Source organism: Miniopterus schreibersii (genome assembly GCF_964146895.1).
Source record: "Miniopterus schreibersii genome assembly, chromosome: 13".
In the NCBI taxonomy this organism is placed as follows: Eukaryota; Metazoa; Chordata; class Mammalia; order Chiroptera; family Miniopteridae; genus Miniopterus; species Miniopterus schreibersii.
Window position 1 is genome coordinate 10,307,501 of NC_138113.1, and position 17,562 is coordinate 10,325,062.

General features: G+C 49.0%; 1 protein-coding gene and 1 long non-coding RNA gene across 4 annotated transcripts in view; one reads left to right on the forward strand and one right to left on the reverse strand.

Annotated features, from left to right (window-relative positions):
• The window catches only part of DNMT3A (DNA methyltransferase 3 alpha), a 99,328-nt gene that overhangs the window by 21,883 nt on the left and 59,883 nt on the right, over positions 1 to 17,562 (reverse strand). The window contains exon 1 of one of the 3 annotated variants that reach the window (XM_081156553.1): positions 98 to 182. The exons of 1 other annotated variant lie outside the window; for it this stretch is intronic. The gene's annotated coding sequence lies outside the window, so the exon portion shown is untranslated. Of the gene's footprint in view, positions 1 to 97; positions 183 to 17,562 lie in introns of those variants that run through there. One more of the 3 variants, XM_081156554.1, reaches the window with a different exon arrangement.
• LOC308566351 lies at positions 99 to 7,869 on the forward strand. The gene is made up of 4 exons (XR_014000149.1): positions 99 to 161; positions 708 to 842; positions 7,052 to 7,152; positions 7,234 to 7,869. It is a non-coding gene; the product is annotated as an uncharacterized lncRNA (long non-coding RNA).

Genomic DNA, 17,562 nt, shown 5'->3' on the forward strand with positions numbered 1-17,562 from the left:
CTTCCCAGCCCAGAGGGCTGCAGCGGCCCAGAGATCCTCCCACCGGCCTGCAGCCTTCCCGCCCCCAGCCTCCCCAGGGCTCCGTCCAGGAACCTACCCATAAGGCCAGGTGCAGCCCCTCTGTGGTCCGGCTCAGGTGTGAGCCTCGGCCCTGGAGCTCTGTAAGTAGCTGCCCGTCTGGGGGGAGGGGAAGGGGGCGATGGGGCTGGGGGCGGAGGGGGCCAGAGATAGGGGGAGGGGGTAGGTGGGGGGGGAGGGCTTGAACATTTTCTTTGTCTAGAACTCCAGGTCACGTGGGCCCCACTGGAGTGCTTGGTTGGCTGCGAGAGGGCCGGGGGAGGGGGCCGGCTCTCAGACGCTGGCAGTGGGCCAGCCCCTCTTCTCCCGGCCGAGGGGCGCGGGGGCCTGGGGGCGCGGCTGGGCCTCCCCGGGTTCTCAGGGCCCATCCGGGCCAGGCTGGAGGCGGTGCCCGCCCCCTCCTCCCGGGCCAGCCGTCCCCGCCCCCTCTTCCCCCCAACTCTGCAGGAGCTCCGCTCGGGGCTGGGGGGGCGAGGAGCCCTCAGGCAGCGCTGCAAGGGAAGGAGGGTAGCAGGGAGGTAAGGTGGGAGCGGAGGCGAAAAGGAGAGATGAGGTTCCGGACGGTCTGAGGGAACCAGGAGAAAGTTGTTAAAAGTGAGTCACAGAAGCACACCAAAAAAAAAAAAAAGCTTACACATGAGCGAAGAAACCCAAGAAGCTGTAGGGAAACTCCAAGCTCACAGAGATGGACAGAAGGGCCCCGCACAGAACTGAGAGCGCTCCAGAACCAGGACTGGGGGCCGGGGGCTCCCTTCACACTACAGGTGGGTAGAGAGGGGTAGAGGGGTGCCTTAAAAAGCTGGCTGACCAGTTCAGGCTTTGAAAACATCTTCCTGGCCAAGTCCCTGCGTCCCATAGGTCACTTTGGGTCTTCTCACTTCCCTGTTTGCAAGTTTGGGGAGAGGGGGCGCTAGTTCAAAAGTAGAATACTGTCCAAGATTGCCCCCCAGTAGGTGCCTGAAACTGTGGATAGTATCCAATCCTACAAGTACTGTTTCTTTTTTCTATAGGTGCACACCAGTGATGAAGTTTATAAATTAGGCACAGTAAGGGATGAACTAATAGACTGATTACACCAATATACTTGTGAATGGGATCTCTCTCGAAATATCACCGTACTTACCCTTTTTCTTGTGATGACATGAGATAATAAAATGCTTACATAATGAGATGAAGTGAGGTGAATGGCTAGGTATCGTGACCTAGTGCTGACCTTCTGATCATATGTCAGAAGGATCATCTGCTTTGGATGATCCTCGATCATGGAGCTATGACAATGTGGATGGTCGCGGAAATTTATTATTTTTGGACTGTGGTTGACCTTGGGTAACTGAAATGCAGAAAGCCAAACCCCAGATAAGGGGGGAACTACTGCATAGCAATTCCTTCATTCCCAAGTATCTGCAGCTCAAGATTACATTCCTCTTCTCTGGAGCCTCTAGGTGGAGCCTCAAGGTACAGCCTCAACCATTTCAAGCTCCCTCCTCAGCAGAGGCCCCAAGGAGGACACAGGAGGAATTGACAGATTCAACTAGACTTGGAGAGACAGGAAAAAGCCATTGAAAAGCAAACATCTGTAAAGATAACTATCATAAGTACCAAGCCCAATGGGCCAGGATGGCTTAGAAGTGAACAAAAAATGGGTAGTATGGATGATAAATGAGGTTAAAGAGGTTAGTGTGGAGCACAGACTGGACCTGGAGGAGGAATCCAATTTAGAATGAGACAGGATAGGTGGGGAGTAAGAGATGTTAGCCTTGGGGGGGACCTGTTGTCCACACCCCACCTCCAATACCACTAAAGCTAAAGGGTGGCGAGAAAAGTGTCAATAACTAGGTCCTAGAGCAGTGAAGAATTACTGCCAGGTTTTCTGACAAGAGGAGATGAATGGGTAGTTTGGAAAGATTAGCCTTGTTTCAGTTTGCAAGATGAATTAGAAAGAGCAGAGGAGCTTAAGGTGAATGCTCCCAGTGGGAAGGCTGTCTGGCCGGTGGCACTTGTCAGAAGATCTGGACTTGGGATCTGGTTCCATCATCATGACCTTGAACAAGCCACTTAACCCCAAGAAGTCTGTTTTCTCATTTGCAAAACAGGAGTGATGGCACCTGCCCTCCCAGGCCCTGGAATACCAGTATCTCTTAGGATCACTTAATACCCTAGATGCCTGGCTTCCAGTCACAGTCAGCTGGAACATACTAGCTATAACGGGTGCTGGTATGATGAAGTCAAGAGATGTGCTGTGAAGGAGAGCCCACCATCTCTCCTGGGGCTCAGTACCTTTCTGAGCAAGCAGGCCCTGCTGAGGGAGGAGGACTCCAAATCAGAGTGTGTTCTCCAAATACTTGGGAAGTACAGACTTCCCTCTCCCACCCCCAGCTGAGACCCAGAATCCGTACAGCAAGAAGGAGCCATTCGACAAAACACAGGCCCTTCTCTGTTCCAACACATCTTTCAATCCAGTCAAGGTATCTGCCTGGTACAGTTTTTCAGGAGATCCCCAAGCAGAGATGAGAAGCCCTGAATTTATACCTCTTGCCTACTCCCACCCTTTATGGAATGTAATATGACTTGCTTAGAGGCTTCTCTCACTGATGCCTCCTCCGATCCAGGCCCTTTCAACAGGCCACTTAAGAAGTCACCCCAGGCTCCTCTCAAAGTGAAGCCTGATCTGGCCTGGCTGGCTCTTTTTAATAACACTCTATCTCACCTATGGCATACCCTTTTCCATTATTATACAGCTAAACATCTTAACTTCTATACTCTGTTAGTACTGGGACTTCTTCAGCCAGAACTAAAGTGCCAGAACACCACAACCATCAGTTTCACTTTCTCTTGGCTGACTTAAAAAGTAGCATCTCCCTCCAGCTGCCAAACTTCCTCATTCTCATTCTTGAAAATTAAGCTCAAATCTTGCGTCTTCTACATGGTTTCTATCTTTAGCAAAAGGAAGCCCAAACTCAAAGGTGTCCCCTTGCTAATAACATGCAGCACTGTCCCTCTCCTGTAACTAGTGGACAGAAGTAGTTACCCTTTTCTAGTCTATCAGAGATATGTGCCTTTGTGCTCACTGGGCAGAGACCCCAAAGTGGAAAAGATGCCAAGATCTAGGGCAAGAGTGACTTTAGTCAAAGATCAGGAAAAAAACAGGCAGCCTTCTAGGATGCTCAGGTAACATTTGTCTTCAACCTTCCGGAGTAAGCCTCCCAGGGTGATTACTGGGATAGGTCTTTTGATTGAGATAAAGATAGTCAACCTAAAAAAAGCAGGGTCATGCATGTAAAACAGCCAGGTTTTTGGAAATGTTGTAAGAAGTATGTTGCAAGGAGGAACTCCTGGATGGAAAGAAGATCTGGTGGATGTCAAGAGCCTAAGAGAAATGTTTAGAGAGGAAGTATCCAGCATGGTCTAAAAGAGAGAGTGACCTGAAAGAGAGGGCACGTTTCCTATTTGGCAGGCAGAGACCAGTGATTCAACAGGCCTGATGAAAATATCCCTTAAGGACACCTGACTCTCTTAGCCCTGATCCTGTATTCATCAAGCAAACTTCTAATTTTATTACATTTTCCAGTGACTCTGATACAGGTAAGTTGCCAGAAAACTGCAGGACAAGTACAAGGATCTGTGTGGCAAGGACATGGTAAATTTAACATTCTGGTATATGTCACTGTCCCGTGTCTCTGAAGAGCATAATCAAAATAAGTGCTGTTTACTTGACTTTCCAACTCACAGAACTGCGAAGAGACACAAGGCAATGATCCCCTCCCACCCCCCACCAAAGGGCTGTAATTCCCCCAGGCCCAGGTGGGAATGCCACGCCTACCTGACTGGCTTTAACTCAAAGTTTAGCTTTCAGTTCATGCTCTGTCATAAAATCCAGGCTCACAGGATGTGGGCAGGTTATCTTGCTTCCATCAAACAGGACATTTACCACCTGAGCCCCTTGACTCGAAATCAGAGAAGCCACAATCCCTAGGAAGCCATCTGCAAAGCTACACATTGGGAAGACACTGTATACTTTCTGCTACACAAACATCCCCACTGACCCCAAGGCCAGGGAGACCTTACCAGACAAAAGACCATGAGATAAATATGGATGTCTATTTTGATCCTGTCCTCCCACCTACAGCTAAGGAGCCTCAAAGCTACACACTAGACCTCTGACTACCTGCTGATTACGTCAACAGTCTGCGTGGCACTCAAGGCCCCCGCAATCCACAGCACTTACGTCATGCAACCCACACTCTGCCTGCCTACTTGCTAGTCCCCAAATGTGTGGGGGGTTTTGTGCCTTTGCTCATGCTTTCCTTGCCCCTCCTCTTCAACTCCCACCAGCCCAGATCCTACCTATCCTTCTCGCCCACTTCACCGATTACCTCCACCATGAAAATTTCTCTAGACGTGAGCTGTCCAATAAGGTAGCCACTGGCTGCATGTGCTGTTTAAATTAAATAAAAATAATTCAGTTCCTCAGTTGCACCAGCCACATTCCAAGTATCCAAAAGCCACTTGGGGACAGGCTCCTGTACTGGATGGCACAGGTTTTAGAACATTTCTATCACTGCAGAGAGTTCCACTGGACATTGCTGCTCTGGCCCCTCACCCTATCCCCCGCTGAAAAATCATCCTGCCTCTCTTCCTCCTCCATGCTCCCGTAGCACTCTGTAATTCTTTGCACCTGCCAGTCTCTGCCTCTGCTAGGTGACTGTGTACTCATCTTTCTCCTCCACAAGATTACAAATTCGAATCTAAAGGGCACGGACTGGATCTTACTCAGCCTCATAAGGAAGCAGTGTGGACCAGAGCTCCTCGCACACTGTAGAGGATCATCCGGAATCTACTGCCCACGTTCCCACTGGGGGACAGATACTTTTCCATAGCAAAATTCTAAAGGGACTAAGATGTCCAGGTCTAGGGATCCCCAAAGAGGCAGGGATCTTTGTTTTCCTATTCCCCTGCAGTCTACACGGAGGTTGCGAGCAAATGACCAGGACTGGGCTGCTCCCGGTGAAGCTAAAAATAGCCTCGGAGCCAACAGCAAGGAGTTAGCGGACTTGTTGCTAGGGAGACCAGTGGCAGGGAAAGCAACTGAGCAGGGAAAAGTGTCAGACCTGCGCCCAGAAAGCAGAGGCCATGGTTGGGGTGGGGCTTGAAGTTGACGGGGGGCCAAGGCTCCCACCTAGAGATGATCCACCTTCTGACTAATGCTCTATGGGAAAATGTTTTCCCCAGTCCCACAGTAATCCATCTCCATGGAAAACACCATGACTGGGGTAAAGTACCAGCCCCTCAAAAGAAGGCCTCTGCCTAGAGCTGGTTGTTATGGCAACATCCCCCCCTTTCTGTCATTCCCTTCTGGCTTCTCCTGTGGGGAAAGGGTGGGAGCTTAGGCTGGGCTTAACCAGCATGAACAGGAAATACCTGCTTTCTGACAAGAGTAACCTGCAAGGGGCTCTTCAGAAGCTCCTGGGAACCCAGGAAGGTCAGTCAGTCCTCAGCACAGGGCAGAGCTTCCTTTTCTTTCCATAAGGGCCTCATAGATCATCTTGCCAAGAGAATTCCAAACTCACTCGGGTTTAAATGTATCTGGAGGTTTTTTTAAAATACAGATGCCTGGGCTCTCCTATGGAGATCAGCAGGCTTGGTAAAAAACCTCCCTAGGTAATTCTCATACTGGCCAGGTGTGGAAACCACTAATCGCCCTGGCTGTCTCTGTTATGAGGAAATAGGCCTAGAGGGATTGAGCTCACCTAAAGGGGGAGAGCCATTCATCAAAGAGGAAGTGGTCTGGGGAGAGGAGGTGTAGGCAGAAGGATATGCAGAGGGAAGCTCCCTCTGTGCACATGTCCAAGGTGAGGCCCCATCCCCTGGTCCTTTCCCTCCTGCTCCCCCTTCAAGCCAGAACATGCTGTTGTCTTGATACTGGATTGTGATTTAAAACCAAGCCTCTCAACAAGCTGTCCCCTGTGGCAGAAAGAAGGTAGAGGGGCTGAATTGTGGCAGCCCAGGCAGATGATCTGGGCTGAAAGGGAAATCCATTCTCTCTCGCAGGGAAAGCAAAAGGTCACCATGGCAAACTGCAGTGGGTTAGCCTCGTCGGGCTCTGTGCCATCATCCCAAACTCAGGCCCAGGAGAGGTGCAGCACATAGGCAAACACCATGGGGCAGGGGGACCCCACTCACCTTGCCAGTCAAACTTTAGAACCCTAAGAGGCTGTGTTCTACCTTGGAGCGCATCTCTGAGCCTGCCTGAAATGCACCTCAACACTAGGATCCAGGAGCACTAGGATTCAGGAGCACCTGAAACAGCCGGGCTCGGGGAGGACACTGAGGAGGTGCAGGACATGGTGGAGGAGATGGGCCTCCACTTTTCTGTTGCTCACAGCCTGTGTGCCCAAGACCCATCACACATGGAACCAGCCCTCGTTCAAGACAGCATGCAATTGGATAGTAAATGATGTGGCTGAGATGCTTTCTCCACGTGTGGAAGGAATTCTGGAGGCCAGGCTCAGCAAAGGCAGTGAGACTCAAGGGAGGGAGACGGTGAACAAGGACGGGTGCAACCTCCCAGGTCTCTCAGACAGGAATGGCCAGATCTCGGGGTACCTGCAATTGCATCTGCTTCCTGGTACTTGGAGTATGAGAAGTACAGGCACAGCTGTCTGCCTGTCTGTTCGGGAGGGGAGCTGCCTGGCACCTGTTGTAGGATCCGCACAGATAAATTCTGATCCAGAGAGCAAAATGAGGGGTTGGGGAGCCACCTCCTCACTGACCCTTTACTTCCTCTCTCCCCACCTCTACCCCAAACAGCCCTCCCCCCCACCAGCTCCCCCATTCTCTCCCCATCACTGCTGCATTTCCTAATGGTGTGTGCGCTCACTTGGAAGCCCGAATTTGCCAGGCCTGCCCTAGGCTTTGGAGCTCCAGCTGCTACCTCCTCCCTCACTGCGCCCATCTGCCTTCTCTTTCCCTACAGCTCCAGGCCTGCTCCACATGGAGAAGACTTCTCCACAAGCCCCACTCTGCCCTCATTTTCATCGCCCAGCCAGAAGCTGCTGGGTGTGCACAGGCCCACTTGTGAGTGAGAAGGGTGCAGGCTGGGCAGGGAGTGGGGGTGCGGGTGCTGCATGTCCCCAGATCTCACTTGCTTCTGACCAGGAAAATCAACAGAAGCATCGGATGTGATCCCGGGATCACAGCTGATGACGAAACCTTCAAGAAGTGCCTAGCTTCTTTGGATCAGTCTAATGGGACCACAAATATCTGCTGAATATTACAGATAAGATCAAAGGAAGTCAGGAGGGCGGAACATTTGAGAGGTGGAAAGAACCTTATGACAAGTTCGCATGAGGACGCGTGGATGTTGTCACTTTGCTTTAGAAACTGGACCCTGGAGAGAAGTGTTCATTTCATACCTGCTTGGGGGCGGTGGGAAGAGCGGGATGCTGGTCAAAAGGAACCCAGTAAACCCCAAAGGCTCGGCAGCTCTCTCCTCCCCTCCTCCACCCAGTTGCCTGGCTCCAGGGGTCAAAGGGAGGGGCCTCAGGAACTACCATTCAGATTCAGGGTCCAGAGAGAAGATTCAGGAGGAACTCAGTCTGAGAGCTTGGAGAGCTTGGCCGTTGCAGCAGAACACCTATCATCTCCGTCCCAAAGGAAAAATTTGAATTCCTGTACCAAGTCTCTTCCGACCTCTTGCCCCACCCAAGTTTGGAAATGGTTCCCCAGCTCTGCCTGCCTGAGAGCCTGTCCTCCTTGACTCAGTATTGAACCTTAGAATCAATCACCTGGGGGAACACCTGGCTATAGCCCTTCACTAAATTCCAGACCTAATGATGCCAGAGCAGCGGCCCAGGCAGTCAGCGGCCCAGGCAGTCGCAAGTACAACAAAGCTCCCAGGTGATTCCAATGTGCAGCGAGACCCTGGGTGTGGGTGACAGGGTGGTAGGTGATACAATAAATGCACCTTCGGGTAACTCTCTTCTGGGCCAGATTTGGTTTATTATCTGGCTCAGAAGAATTCTCTGCCTACCTCAATGTCCTGAAGATGTTCTCTTGGGCGGGGGTGGGGGGTGGGGGGTGGGGGGAGACTTTTGAGTTAGGTTTTGGGTAGGGAGTAGGGTGGGGGTCAAATTATCTGAAGCTTGAGTGTTCTCAAACTTTCACAAGCCCCAGAACTGTCTGGGCACCTATTTAGAAAATCAGATTTCTCAGGAACCTACCCACAGATTCTGCCCCCATTGGTTCAGAATGGGGCCTGGGGATGTGTGATGGAGTAAGACACAGACCCACCCTTTAAATACTGAATTCTGATAGGATCTTTGGTATGTATAAAACATGTCCAACTCAATTTCGGTTTTGGGGTGGTTTTTTCCCCCCACAAAGTTGCCTTTCAAATAGCATCTAGATTCAAATATACAAGCAACTGAACTGTTCTATCCCTATTTTTGCTTAATCCAACTGAGTTGGAATGAAAAATGAGAATATTTATACTGCCCACCATTCACTGACTAAAGAGGAATGGGGCAAGAGTCACATAGGGCATCTGTGAAGGGTTATGAAAGAATGGCAAGTGGGAAAGTGGTAAAATTCACACACACACACTCAGTTGACAGGGAGAGTGTAAACTGAGAGGTGAGGGACCCGGATGGCCACAGAGGCTTGACTAGGGTGGGGGTGGGGGGGTTAGAAAGGGCTCTACAGATTGACGAGAGGGGGGCTTTAGTGGGCCTCTAATTGGTTCCGGAACTTCTTTTGGAGTCTGTCCTGGTTGCCAGCTGCTCTCAGACACCCCAAGTCTTGTCCCTCCTATCCTGGTCCTCCCAATGCAGGGCTGCTGTCTGTTTTAGCAGTTCCCTCCCTGCTCTCCAGCCTACACTTGCCCTCCCCATAGATGACACCTTTTGAGCTGCCTGCAAACCCTCTCCCCATGGAGAGCCACCCTGCTGGCTTCTCCAAAGCAGCTTGTCCAAAACTAAACTCAAAAGCCTCCCCCCCTCCCCCCCCACCCAAGAGAACATCTTCATGACGTTGAGGTAGGCAGAGAATTCTTAGACACACACACACTAACCAGTGTAAGCTTTATTAAAATTAAAAGCTTTGGCTCATTAAAATACATCCTTAAGAGAATGGAAAGTCCATGTCACAAAGTCCATCCCCCAAATCTGCTTTTCCTCCACTATTCTCTAGTTCAGGTAATGATACCCTCCCCCCTCTCCAAATACCAGGCAGGTTTCTTCCTTCCCTCCAACCAGAGACAAGCTCTGTCACTTCTATCAAGCCTGATTCCCGTTACCTGGACCCTCAAAGCCAAAAGTAATGCCCTCCTAACTGGTCTTGCTTCCAAACTTCCTTTCTCCGGGCCCCTTACAGTGCTGCCAGGGTAATCTTCCTAATATACACACCCAGTGTTCTCACATTCCAGCTCCCTACTGCACAATGAAGCCTAAATTTCTCAATATGACAAGGCCTTTGACAATCTGACCATCTTCCTTTGTAGTTTTATCTCTTTTTACATTTCCTCCCCAGCTCCCACATCCTAGTTAACAGATCTCTTGCTGTTCCCTAAGCAACCCAGAAGCTTCATGCCTCCTTCTTTTTGTCCTTGGTGGTTCCTTTCCCTGAAATGCTTTATTTATCCCTATTGGAATTCTCAAAGCACACCTCCTCCAGGAAGCTTTCGGGGAGTTCCCCAGAAGTTCTCTGGCCTTCCTTTGTGCTCATGATACTCCACCTGACAGTGGAGCTCATGGTGAACATTAAGAACACTCCCACCTCCTCCACTAGGCAATGTGTGCCTCTAGCACAGTGTCCAGGCATCTCCTCCAGCGCCAACACAGGCTGCGTGTGTTTAGTAAGTACTGAATTCAAGTCTGTTACCTCCTTCATCTAGTGTATTGGCTCCTTATAGAGTCACAGAGTACAGCCTACCACTCGATGCTTGAATACCTCAGGGAACTCCTTGACAAATGGTCTGGTTTTGAAAGCAAAGAAGAGAAAACATTACCATTCTTTTCCATTGTCTGCCTCCTAAAAAGTGCTATGAGAATGCTTCTAAAAGTTGAACTAAATATGCAAGAAATCTTGAGGCGCTCTAGACTCCAAACTCCTAGCCGATTTCTTTGACCACCTATCTTAGGAGCCCCCTCAGTGTCCTTCCCTATAGTCTCTCTCAGGCAAACTCCTGTTTCAGTGAAGAGCCTGCATGATGTCCCTTCTTTGGCAAACTTCTCCAAGGTCCTGGGCAGGGCTAGTCAGCAGCTCCCATGGCCCTATTCCTTGTATTTCTATAATAGCCCTTACTGGGTTTCAGCAGCATAATTTATTCACTTACCTGTCTACCTCTCCCAGGGGAGGATGGCATCCCAGGGTGGGATTCTGACTTCCCTTTAAATTTGTATCCTTAGTGTCTAGAAAATGTTGGGACACAGTAGATACCCAGACACTTCTGGTGTTATCTTAAAGCCTGAGCACACAGTATTTGCTGAGTTAAAGTTCAAGAACTCTTTGAGATAATGGACGAAAAGTGTGATTAATGAAAAGAAAACTAACAGTAAGGAGCAGATCTAGGCAGAACTTTGGTGGCCAAAGCTAGAGGCAAGCTGTGAATTCCTGAGCTAAGAAAATGCCATGGAAAGCTGTGTGTGTCAGAGGGTGGGTGTTCTCTGTATCACTTTTTTAGTGATGAATTCGAGCCCCTCCCTCATGCCTAGACCTAGTGTCTAAACATGAGCATCGTGTTCCACCTTTCTGATCCAGGCAAAAAATGACAGAGGAGGAAATGGGGACAGTAGTGAAGAGGAAAGGAGCGCTAGACTTGAGCACCAAATGTGTATTTTATGGAAGTTTTTTTTTTTTTTTAAAGAATCCTTATAAGGATACTTTATGTATGTGCCTCTGGAAGATGCATTTATGTGAGGTCTGAGAATGCACTCAAATAATTCAGAATTTATGACAAGGCAGTAAGGAAGCAAGGGGAGCTACAGATCACGGTTCCAGTCCTCTTCCCCCCAGTTTATGAAATTCTAGAATCTCTGGGGTCTTATAGTCTATTTCTGTCAAATTGCTAATAAGAAAACTGAAGTGTAGAGAGGAGAATGACCCCCCTGGAACTGATCAGGAGCAGAAACTGAGACCAGAACCCAGGCCTCCTGAATCTCATTCCAATACTCTTTTACTCCAGACTCACAACAGCAAACATACAATCATGAGAAAACAGCAATTCAAGGGCAAGGGCTCAGGACCGAAGAGTGGAGCAGGGGGACTGTCCCAAGGGTTTTTAAGGACTCAAACCTGGCACAGAAGGAGCGGCCAGAACACCTGCGGCTAAAGAGAAGGCAGCTGCAGGGAGAGGCAGGCAGCTGGTGGGAGGGAGGGGCCAGCTCCACCCCTTTCTTTTAACCTTATACTTGTTTCAGAAGAAGCCAAGACAGCAAATCAAGAAGACAAGGCTCTAGTTGCGTGATCTGGGTGCAAAACTAAAGCATGAGATCTGGAGTCCAGTTCTGTCCATGCGACCTCTGCACAAGGATATCTGTGGGGCTCTTACCTACTTGCCTAGGGGAATCTTAGTTTCCTAATACTAAACGGATAAAAATAGTTTTTGTAGTAGCTCAAAATCCAGTATCTGTCAAATGACAAGAATTGTGCAATTTAATAATATGCCTGATGGCCTTTATCCAAGAGAGAACTAATCCATGGGTGGGGGGACAACAGTACCTCATGCAACTTTCTTCCTGAGGGATCTTGGGCAAGAGGGAGTTTAGGGAACTTAGGAAGTATCAGAAGAGGCAATGTGGAAACCGGGTAGGATTGGCTGGGAAGTCAGGGACTTCCTTACAAGGCCAGCAGGTCTTATTTTCTAGAGTAAGGTAAGCTAGCTGAAGCTGAGTTGGAGGGTTGATTGGTGTATGTTAGGTTTCCTTGTCAGGTGTTTCCCGTAAGTGCAGGCTAAGGGGTTTAGATTGTGATGTGGGCCGTGGGCTGGGCCACTGGGGAGGCCTCCATTTCGTGGGTCCCGAAATACAAATTAACTTTATCTTAATTTAGGATTACGGTGAAAGTAGTGCTCTTGGCACAGTGCCTGGCATGCCGTAGGTGCTCAGTAAAGTCCTTCCCCTTTGGCCTAGTTCAGGCTTTGCTGTGGCCAGCTGCCGGATCCCGGGTGAGTTACTACCACCCTCCCGCCTCTTGTTTTCTCACCACCAAAAAGTGGGGGTTGTTCTAAGAGCTTTTCTCTTAGATGAAGTGATCACTCCGGTGTGCAAACAGCCCATCCACTTAAGAGACAATGGGGCCCCTCTATGATGACAATTTCACAGCCTATCGGAAAGGCCCGCAGCCCTGGAAGCCACTACTGATTACAGCCTGTCACAGGCGCACCTTTAAAACATGTTCAGTAAAGTACACTGTCATGCCTGCTCCAAATGGCATCATCTCTTTGAAAGCTGATACTATATAAGTTCAGGTTTTCATTAGTTTATGTATGGTGAAAAAGTGAGGAATGTCCGCCAATCAGAATACCCTAAAGCTACTACTTTACATATTTTGCTAATAATTTGGTTTTAGTCCTTAATAGTCTACTTTGTGTTGCCAATTTTCATGTCTCCTATACTAAAGCCCAGGATATCACACTTAATTCATCTATTCCCAAAGCCCCCAGCACTATGCCCCCTACTCAGTAGGCGAGTAGTGATGGCTTATTAAATGGAATATAGCGCAGCAGGAGATGACCCTCTGGACATTCACAGGCTGTTCTTCCCAGGGCAGACAGGAAGCAGTCTGTTGAGACTGCAGGGTTATAAAGCAAGAGGAAGCAACATTTGCTCAGCTCACAGAAGCAGCAGCGCAAATGGCCAATAAACATATGAAAAGATGTCCAACCTCACTTATTATCTGGGAAATGCCAATTAAAATCATAACAAAATACCATTTCCTACCCATTAGATTAGCAAAATATTGATGTTGGCAAAGGTGGGAGCCTTCTCATACCCTGTTTATAGGAACATAAACTGGTGCTGCCCTTTTTGGAGGGCAATTTGGCAGATTTTGTAAAATGCAAAATACATGTTCCCTTGGACCCAGCATTTTTCTTTCTAGAGAAACACAGATGCACAAAGAAGCATGACCAAGGATGTTTACTATTGCAATGCCTATGCAGAAAAATATTGTAAACAACACAAATCCCCAAGAAGAGGATGGTTAAATAAAATCATGCCAATCCATATGGTGGAATATAACAGTAATTACGTGGCTAGATTGCCCAGACTTATTGTAAAGTGAAAAAACAAGCTGTGGTTTGAAACTACGGTGTGATTCCACTTAAATAAAAAAGGAAAAGAAAAAACAACAACTGTGAAGCAAAATTATATATTTACACACACACATAGACGGATAGAAAAAATCATGTTATATATACGCCAAACTGATAGCATCAGGTACCTGTGAAGGAGGAATTAAAATGGGAGGGGAGGGGTTTTTACAATAAGAATGTATCTGTGTAAAACTGATATAACTTAAAATTATTTTTAAAAATTATCAAGCTGCTATTATATGCTAGTCCTATGCTAGGAGTTTTAAATGTTGTCTATTACCTGATTAACCCACACAACTCTGAGATCCGAATTATTTATTTGTTCAGCAAATCTTTACCTAGTCCCTCTGAATGCCAGCCCCAGGGGCAGAGGTGTTCAGAGTGCCTGCACAGAACAAGCCAGGGGTGGGTAGAGGCAGAAAATAAACTGGTGAGTGCTACTCTCATGGAGATGAGACATGCCTGGGAGAGCAGAGTACAGCCAGGTCTAGCCACAGTGGAGAGGTCTCAGTTTGGCAAGGTTAAGTGATGCCTAAGATCCCACACCTGGAAAGAGACCGAGTCAGCACCTCCAAAGGCACCCTTCCCTTCTGGAATGTGAAGGGCTACCTGCTGGGCAGGAGGAAAGGGAAGTTGGGTCTGAATGTTGGGGGAGGGGGAGGAGAGTGTGATATTTGGATCACAGATTATTTGTTATCATCACTATTTAATATGTATTAAGCATCTAATAAGTGTAAGAATGCATGAGTTCCTCCCTTCAGGCTGGGAGCCAGGGAAGAGACCAGATCCTAGATCTGTAGGGCATGGTATCCTTGCCTTGAAGTAATTTAGAATTGGGTTGGGGTGAAGAGATCACTGAGGGAGCGATAACCTCGCAGGGCTATACCTGAGTCCTAAAATCTTAAATGAACAAATGGAGTCCCCAGCCCCTCCCCTCTGGCTGGATGGCCAGTCCGCTGCTCGGCTAGGTTAGGCCTCTGCTCTGCTCTTCCTCACAATGTTGAGGACCAATGAAGTAATATATGGGAGAAGCCCTTCCTAAACCCAAAGCACACCCTTGGGTCCTTTGGTTCTGATAATTACTAGAAAAAGGATCCCAGGACTTGCCTTCCTCTGGGAGGAGGAATTGCCTCACCTCTGCCCCCCCCCCCCCATTGCTGGAGCCTGGGACAGTTCTCCCAGGCCAGGGAAGGCTCTCCTGGGCTCAAGCACAGCGAAGGCCCAGTGGGAACAGCAAGAGCACAGGGTGGAAAGTGGAGGCACCACCTTCCCTGTGGGAGTCTGCCCATATTGGTTCCCCGGCCCCATGCTATTCTCCAGTATACCTGCCAGCATCCCTGGAAACCAAGGGTCTGGACCCTCAGGTGGAAATCCAAGGGCCGAGCTGCCTGAGAAGGCATCCCACATTCACTAACCTCCCAACTGCTTAGCAACCAACAGGTGTTCGTTGAGCCTATTCTCCCTGCCCAATATACCAGGTTGGGTACAATGGGATAAGACATGATTAACACATGAAAAGTATTGAAAAAATACTCTATGAAGTTGAGTGCTAAATCCAACAATATTATCAGTAAAGCTACAAGAGTGTAGAGAAGGGCAGAGGTCACTGTAGACTAGAGAAATCCTGCAGAGCTTCCTGGAGGCGGCGGCAGCTTTTGGACTCAACCCTGAAGAATGGCTAGGGAAAAGCACAGCAGGAAGAAAGGCAAGGAGGAGGGCAGGAGCATGGCAAGTATAACGGGGAGACTGGTGCCCCATATTAGAGAATGGCAGTGAAGTGGGATGGGATGATTGTGGAGATCACAATGAGGGGTGAAGCCTAGAGAAACAGCCGGAGGATTTCTGATGTGAAAGGGGAGACAATAGGGAGCCACTGTAAGTTCTACATCAGGGCCTGGTCTTGATTAAAGCAGTCTGATCCTTAAAAGGCTTAGTAAAGAGGTGCAGAGAATAGGAGCTGGCAGCAGAAAGAAAACAATAGCTGCCCAGCTCCAGCAGGAATTCCCACTTCAGCCTCAGGGAAGGAAGAAAAGCCCCTTTTTCTTGGCCACTTATTTTAAATTTCATTCATTTCGTCATATTCTACGTCTTCTTAAATTGCTTTGTTGGGGGGGGGGGGGCGGCAGGAAAGTCTGGGGAGACAGGTAATCTGGTATGGTCAGAAAAGTAAAGAGTAGCCCTCACTTAATAACTGTGGACTGACTGACAAGGGTGGTCATTGGAAAAGAGAATTAAGCAGAGGAGGAGTTTGGGGGGAAGAAGACCCCACAGGGAAGGGGCAAGTGCAGGCTAGAGTGTGGTGGGAGCCCCACAGCAGAGCACACAAGCCCGACCAGCCTTGGCCCCAGCCACCTTCCTGCTGCTCTCAGCCCCCTGTCCCGTGTTCCACCACCACAATCTTCCATTCCTGTGCCTTGGAACCTCTGCACATGCTGTACATTTCTTCCTGCAATGCCCTTCCCTAAATTCCAGTTTATCCCCTGAAAGCCAAAAGCCACCTCTTGCCGATGTATGGATGACCCACAGCAGAGTACGTCTAAGGCCCTCGAGGTGATGCTCCTCCTGAGGTGCCCTGAAACCTCCTCCTATCATGGGACAACTAAGAACTCCTCTAGGCTTTGGTAGCCCCTGATATCTTACACAGCACTCAGATGTGGAGGGCTCTGGGGTCAGCTCAATAACTGTGCCCTGCAGGAACTTTTCTAGCAAAAGATTTTCTAGAAAAGCTTTTGATGACTGCTGAAGCTGGGTGACAGGCTCGTGGGGGTTCATTATACTGCTCTCTCTACTTCTGTGGGGGTTAGAAAAGGTTCACGATAAACAAGTCTTTTTAATTTTAGTAAAAAGAAAAAGAAAAAAAGTAGAAAACTTAAAATTGAGGAAATATATTATCTTAATTTTTCCAGCAAGTTGAGAAAAGATCCCCCCCTTTTTTTTTATTGCAACTGAGAGCAAGTCTCCTTACTGCTTCTACAAGAGAGCACAGTTGGAGGACTACAGATGCATCTGTTATGTCAAAGCTTCTGTCCCCAAGGCTAACGGAAGGCAGAAAAAGCAGCATGCATAACAAGGGGTTAAAAAGCAAAGACCCTCCCATGGTCCCAGGGGGCCAGGAGTGGGGCAATTGACCTGAGGGGGAGAATAGACCCAGTTTCCAATTTCCATCCTAAAGATCACACTTAATGCTCAGGGTCACGGTCCCTCTCTCCTCCTAGATTTGGACTGGCAGCCCCCTTTCTGGGCTCTTCCAGGGAAAGTAATCTCTGCCTTCCTGGATCCTGAAAACACTGGAAACAATCAAGTCGCTAACCTCCCACCGTGTTTTGCACTTTCTCTAGAGCAAACCCTCGAAAAGGTACTGAGGATAACAGGATAAACGCCTTCCTCTTGCAGGCCTGGGGTAAAGACTAGTGAGAGTGAAGGTGAAATGCCCCAGGTGGTGGCAATTCACAGCATTTCACATTTCCGCTCCCTTCCCGGTGTTGGTTGGTCAACACGCTTTCTCTCAACTAATCCAAAGTACAAGAGAGCAGCCTCAGCAATGGTGCCTCCCCTCCTCTCACTGCTGAAGCCCTCCACGGGCTGGCTCCCACCCACCTCATGACCCCCATGGAAACTTCTCTTAGAAAAGTCACCAGCCACCTCCAGTTCATTCCTCAGACGCAATGAATTCAGGGCTGGTGGCCACTCTTGCTGGAAAACCCTGAGACCCCACTATCTTCCCTTGGCTTCCTCCCAGGCCCCTGCTCAGTTCCCACTGCCCGCCCTTCCTCCTCTCTATGAGGACCATAACTGTAGGGATTTCTATGGACAAAATTCACGGAACTTGGTTTCCGTGCACCCCCCCGCCCCCCTGCAGGTGCGCACAGCAGTTTCCATGGACTTAAAACACCAGGTTCTGCTCTTGACTCTCTTCCTACCTTTGTATCCACAGCCCAGACCTTCCTCCACCCAGGCTCCAGGCACCTCAGCATCTCAACCAGAACTCTTGATTCCAAAACCTGTTGCTCCCTAGTCTTCCCTATCCGAGGACATAACACAACCATCCCCAGCATTCAGGCTAGACCCCTGGGGTCGTCCTTGAGTCCTTCTGTTCCCTCCCCTGCACCCTTCCCATCCATCAGCACATCCTACTGATTCCATCTCCAGCATCCTTTCTAGATCTGTCCTCTGTC